This window comes from Pteropus medius, unplaced genomic scaffold (genome assembly GCF_902729225.1).
Source record: "Pteropus medius unplaced genomic scaffold, Ma_sr-lr_union100, whole genome shotgun sequence".
NCBI lineage: Eukaryota > Metazoa > Chordata > Mammalia > Chiroptera > Pteropodidae > Pteropus > Pteropus medius.
In genome coordinates, this window is record NW_024350923.1 from 3,254,873 (window position 1) to 3,260,872 (window position 6,000).

Consider the following 6,000-nt stretch of genomic DNA (forward strand, 5'->3'; position numbering starts at 1 on the left):
TAAAACGCAACTTCGAAAAGTAACTTTCAGAGGTTCCTCAATGAATGAACATGACACAGGGTTGAGCGGAGAAGAGGGAAGAGGCCGAGATGATCTGTGGGTAAAGGAGAAAAAAAAACCTGATCAGGACCTGATCCATCATTTCCAGAGAAAAGGGAGCGCCCTGTAGATTCTCAGGCAAAAATCCCAGCCAGTGACGGGATGGGTGGGGCATCGAGAGTGTCCGGGCTGCGGGCCCAGCCTCCCCCGCACGCAGGAGGAGTGCCCGGGCTGTCTCAGTTCCCGGCCCGAACTTGTGAGCTCTTGGGGCGAGGCTGAGGCAGGGCAGAGGCTGGGGTGAGGAGCCCAGCCCACTAGGGCCCTGGGTGGATACCCAGCAGCCAGGAGGGGCTCTGTGGGAAGGTGACAGAAACCCAGTCCCTGCTGGACACCCAGCGCTGCCCCAGCCTGCCCGTTTGCTGGCACGGAGCAGGCAGCTAATAACTGTCTCTTAATTTGCAGTCAGTTCCCCGAGCATGAAGACATTCAGAGACAGGCTCCGCCCAGTCCCCTGGGAGCCACTGTGGCATCGATTCACCGATTGGCTGATGACAAGACTTCGCGCGTTAGCTTAGAAAGCGCGTCTGACAAATCCAACGCAGGGTTCAGGCGCCGGTTCTACCTCTCAGTAGCTGTGTGGCTTTGGGCAAGTCACTTAGCCTCTCTGTCCCTCAAAAAATGGCAATGATGATCGGGTGAGTTAACACAAGGAAAGCTCTGAGAATAGCACCCAGCACGCTGTCAGTCTAACACATAGCCCGCCAGGGGTACAGGTGGGTCTCAAACCCATCTCCGTCCCCAGAGATATGCTATCCACTAGGCAGACGCTAGCCACCTACGGCAACTGAGCTCTTGGAATGCGCCTTGTCCAACTTGAGAGGTGATGGATTTCAAAGACTTTTTACGAGGAAAGCGTGTAAAATAGGTCACTAAGAATGCTTTATACTGATTATATATTGAAATGTCATATATCGCATTTTGAATATATCGAGTTAAATAAAATATATTTTTAAAATAAACGTCACCTGTTTGTTCTTCCTTTTCTTTTTTTAAACGTGACTACGAGCAAATCTGCCATCACACAGGAGGCTCACGTTTGCAGTGGCCTGAGGTTCCTGTTGAACAGCATCGCCCCGGAGAGGTTGGTCTTCGACATTCTCTCTCCCCCAACCTCTTATCAGAACTTGCCCCTCGGCATGACGTCGATCCCAACTGCTGGCGACAACAGGGTGTCATCCCCCCGGAAAAGAGGGGTCCTGTCGGCGCTGCCTTCTGCCAGACGAGAAGGGAGCCGGTGCCTCCGGCAGGTGGCTGGGAGAGAATCGGCCGCGCGGGACCGCTCTGCCCCCTCGAGCTGCGGAGAACGATCTTGAACTTGGGAGAAACCCGGCGGGTCATCGGGTCCCCACTCCTCATTTTCAGGATGAGGAAACAAACCCACAGGTTGAGTCGCAGGGAGGACTCGGGGAGGATGGAGTGAGGGGCTTGGACTCGGGCGGCGTCCAGGAGTTGGTGACGGGAACGTGACTCTCCGCTTTCCTCTCCTAGAGTCTGTCTCTGGCCTCAGAGATCGCGGAGGGCCGGGGCCTTCGACAGAGAACATGCCCCTCGTCACTGTCCCGGGGTCTGGCGAGTTGGGTGGGGAGGGGGCTTGCACGCACGGCCCAGAGTCCCGGCCTCTCCTGGAGGGCTGCCAGGTGCCTGGGGCTACCACGCCCCTCCATCACCCCCTCCTCATAACCGCCTGGACGGGCCGCAGAGCTGGCAGTCTTGGCCCCACCTTAGGGAGAAGAAGCCCAAGGTGCAAAAGGCTGGTAGCTCAGTCAGGCACCGCACAGGCCGGCGGGAGGGTTGGGACCAGAGCCCTGTCTCCATGTCCCTCCCTTGGGAGCCCTTCCCTCTCCATCAAGACCACGTGGGAGGCCGGAGCCCCCTGGACCGACGAAGCCAGCGAGGCTGAGGGAGAGGGTGGGCTGTGCTCGGGCCAAGCTCGGGTCCCGCCCTCCTGCCTTTTGGCCTCCCACCCCTCCTGCGCCCCACCCGTGCCACCTCGTCACCCTCCTCTCCTTAGAGAGCTTTGAGTTAGCGCCCAAGAGCAGGGCCTCCCCGGGTTCAAACCTCAGCTCTGGCCCTCCTGGCTCTGCGAGCTTAGGCAGGTGACAACCTTTCTACATCTGTCTCTTCATCTGTAAAATTCGGAGGTGAGACGCTGCCCGCCCGCCTCGCAGGGCTGCTAGGAGATGAACACGTGTCGCATGGTGCCGGCAAAGGCCCAGCTCAGACGAGCTGTTCTCTCATTGTTGCTGTCCCGTCTTACCCAGGACAGGCTTCCCTGGGCCTCGCCACAGGCAGCCAGAGTCTCCAGCTCCCCCGGGGGTCAGTCATCCCTTGCCGTGTCAGGAGACCAGGCACAGCTTCGCTGCGTCCTCTGCTCAGAGGCTGCAGAGTGTCTGCTGGGCTGGGGCCTCGTCTAGACCCGGGCAGGGGGTGACTGCTCTCAGGCTCACTCACGTGGTTGGCAGAACTCGTTTTCTCGTGGGGAGAAAATTGAGGACCCCCGACTCTTACAGGCTGTCAGCTGGAGGCTGCCCACGGTTCACGTGGGTTTCCCCACCAGCCAGAAAGGGGGTGTCTCCAGAGCGAGTGTGACGGCCAGATGAGTCTCACGTAACGTAACGCTGTCACAGAAGTGACACCCCACCACTTCTGGTCGGCAACAAGTCACATGTCCTGCTCACACTCAGGGGGAGGGAGTTACACAGGGTAAGGACAGCAGAGGCTGCAGCCTTGGGACCCACCTGGAGTCTGTCAGCCCCGCCTCCCTGCCCCCTACCCCTTGTCCAGGTGAAGCCTCCTCTGCCCCAGCACGTGCTGGTGGTCTCGAGAGACTCACTTCCCCCTCCGAGCCCCGTCTCGTCTGCGGAGTGCGGTCCGGGGGAGTTAGTAAGCTGTTGCCCGCGGTCCCTGCACACGCGTGTCCCAGACAGGGAGATGGCGTCCTGGGCAAACATGGAAAGTCAGCAGAGAGGCTGCTGCCCAGGGAGGTGAGTGGCTGGCCCCGAGCTCCCGGGCCCTTTGCTCGCTGGGCAGCGGGAACCCTCAGCAGAGCCCAAACTGGTCCATGTGACGCCAAAGGGCCCCTACCCCACCCTGGCATCTGCAGCCGTGCGAACAAGCGCTTCCGGGGGACATCAGGGTTAGCCAGCAAGGGCTTGGGACAAGCAAAGCACTCTGCCCACCTGCCCTTTCCCCCCTGTGCCTCAGTTTCCCATCCACGCAGGGCGGGAGGTCTGAACACGGCACTCTCTGAGGTCCTTATGCTCACCAGTTGGGTAAAACATTCAGACAAAGAGCCATAGATGGAGGCTGGTGCTTCGCAGGCTGTGGCTGGGCCCCGGGCCAGGGGACACCCGCCGGACTCCATGGGCAAACAGATGGGACGGTCAAATGGGCCTCTTGGCACTGGTAGGCCAGACGAGGCTGGGCTGGCTGGCACCAGGCAGGACGGCCGCATGGTCAGCCTGGGCGGTGGGGAGCTGTCTGCAGGACAGGCTGTGCTGGGGGCCCAGGCCTCCAACCCTGAGGTGCCCCCTTCCCTCCTCCCCTCCTTGGGCTCTCCCTCCAGAAATGAGGGCCATGGCCCTGGGAGGACCCATGTCCCTGAGTCACCCTGTGCAGCCTCAGGACCAGGGCTGAAGGCTCTGGCAGCTCATGAAAGGGTCTGCAGGGGAAAGGTCTGCGGAGGCCACGGGCCACCCACGAACCAGCAGCCTCAGAAGGCACCCTTCGCCCTTCCTCCTCGGCCTGCCCCCCACAGCTCAGGCACAGAGACAGGACACAGAGGGCAGCAGGCAGGGCCCCGGCGGGAGCAGGCTGACCACCTGGGGTCAAGTCTCAGCCCCTCTTCTCCCAGCTGCCTCATATCTAGCGAGCTATTTCCCTTCCGGGGCCTCAATTTCTCCATCTGTGAAATGGGGTGTTGACGACGCAATAAGATGCAGGAGGCTTTCACTGAAAGACAGCGGAAATGAACCGATAAGGGAAGGAAAAAAAAATCCGGAATGTTCTGTGCCTTCAAGAATTCTATCCTGCCCGAACGTCAGGAAAGATGCTGGTCCGAGGCCACGGTTTCTACTGCAAGGAGATCCCGCCCTGGGCCCCCCGAGAAAAGCCCTCATTCACCCAGCAGGCCCCCGGCCCCGACCGCGCCGCCGCCTCACGGAGGCTTAGCCCGTCCTGAGAATCCAGACATTTTTCTCATTCGGAAAGTTTTCATTATCTTTAAATGCAATTCCGGGGGTAGGAACGTCACAAATTTAGCCTCTGTGACTCATGAGCCGTCGGCAGGGAAACGCTGTCGAGACTTGAATGAGGCAGAGCTTTCCAAAGATCGGGGTGGGTTTCTTTAAGCCTCTAAAACGTCCTCGTTTCATAACCAGCTGACATGCACATAAAGGAGCGATATTTTTCCCAAGGAGACGTCTCGCACAGCCAGGGCGAGGCGAATCGCCCCACCAGAGCCTTTGATCACCGCATCGGGCCCCCTGTCAGCGGTCCCGCCTGGAGGGGAAGGCGCCGTCACCTCCTGGCGACCGAGGTGTTTGTTTCTTCGGGTTCCTACCGATGGGATGCGGGCTGATGATTTTCTTGGCCATGTCCAAGGCCAAGGGATGTGCCGGGTAGCCTCGGGGACTGAGGCAGGCCAACAGAATTGGGGTGCCAGGTCCCAGGAATCGGGGCCCACCGCCCGAGACTGCTTGCGCCCACTCAGCATCAGCGACGTCTCATCCCGACCCCAAGCTCACCGCACTCCAGGCTCCGTATGAGATGTAGTCCCATTCCCGCAAGGACCCCTCGAGTAGATATTCTTACGCCCATTCTGCAGACGGGGAAACTGAGGCTCAGAGAGGTGACACGACATGCCCACACCCAAAAGATCTCACGTGTACAAAGTGAGGGAGGCAAGATTTGAACCCAGGTCTGCTTGGCTCCAGCATTTGTCCCCTCAAAGCCCTTCTGTCCCCTCAACCTAAGTCACCACGGGTTACTCGGCATCAGCTGTGTGCATGGTCACCACAGCGAACAGGAGGGCAGGTGTGACCCCAGTCCTGAAGAAGCGTGCAACCTGACCGGGTGAATGAATGAGTGAGAAAATGAATGAATGAATGAACATAGGGCTCTGACCATAAGTGTACTGATTGCATTTTCCTTATTTGTCATCCTACTTGCCCTAAATTGGCAGAATCCCCAAAGTATTTCAAGGTGCTTTGAGATCTACCTGAGCCTGAGACAAGAGCTTGTGCAGGTGGCACATTTTGGGGATCAGGCCCAGAAACAGGGACCAGAGAGAGTGACACAAGGCAAGAGGATGAACTCATCCTAGGATGTGTCATCATCAAGCCGGGGCCACTATGGGCACTGGGGGCTGCCACCAGTTGGGGGCCTCTGAGAAGCCACATAGAGTGTACCCCCCAAGCGATGGAAAAGGGGAGGTCTGCCCACCGGCTCCCATCAGCCCTGGCCAAGGTGGCCATAGAGGTCTTAACTCCTTCACACTTCTAGGTTTGTGCATGAGTCGGGTGGCAGAGTGGCCCTCAGGGACATCACAGCAGAGAAGCCCAGACAGGAAGGAGGGACACTGGGGTAGCCGAGAGGAGGCGTCAGTTACATTGCACCAGCATGCAGCTGGTTGTCACAGAAAGGGCTGCAGTAAAAAGTGGACGAGACATCGGGGGGCGGAACGCGAGAGGGATCCGGCAGAGGGCCCATCTGTGCCATCGTCCATCTGACGTCGACGGGAACCCAGACTTTGGAAACGCAGAGTTGGCCGTTCCCTGAATTCGTTCTTACTTCTTCGCTAGGACATTCCCTTCTCAGCAAGAAAGGTGAGTGGACCAGCACGCGTAGATGCTCAGCAAACAGATGTGGGAAAATGGATGGATGATGGGTGGATGATGGATG